The following is a 480-nucleotide window of genomic DNA, read 5'->3' on the forward strand; positions in this document are numbered from 1 at the left end:
TGTGTGTGTGTGCTATAATTACTTATAAAATTTTATATTTTGTTCTATTCTAAGATAACTTACTTGTTCAAAATGCATAATCCCTCTCCTTATTGTTACATATTCTGCAGCTTGATACTTATATATCTATCTATCTATTCATGTAATCATTCTTTTAATATTACAAGATCCAAATTGACAACAGAATAGACAGGAAAAAAAGGAAAGAGACTATGGTGCTAAGAATCCTAAAAGACAGAAGGGATTAATTTTATAACACCTTCCATCAGTGCAGAAGAGTCAAACACTCACTGTAAAATGGGCCTCATGATTCAGTAGCAGAAGCAATAATAACAAAGAGGCACAGTATCTTCTTCCTTTGGGTTTTCTCCTTAATAATTTTCACACAAGTAAATTCCACTAACTGATATGTTATCTTAAAACAAGTTCAGATAAAATACACAACCATGAAGCTTATACATCATTTTCTTCTATTACTGC

At 30.8% G+C, this 480-nt stretch overlaps 1 protein-coding gene across 1 annotated transcript in view; it reads right to left on the bottom strand.

Annotated features, from left to right (window-relative positions):
- The window catches only part of LOC119591726 (tubulin-specific chaperone D-like), a gene marked incomplete in the record, with an annotated part of 16121 nt that overhangs the window by 13780 nt on the left and 1861 nt on the right, over positions 1-480 (bottom strand).

The sequence above is a fragment of the Penaeus monodon genome, chromosome 29 (assembly GCF_015228065.2).
Source record: "Penaeus monodon isolate SGIC_2016 chromosome 29, NSTDA_Pmon_1, whole genome shotgun sequence".
NCBI classification, from domain to species: Eukaryota; Metazoa; Arthropoda; class Malacostraca; order Decapoda; family Penaeidae; genus Penaeus; species Penaeus monodon.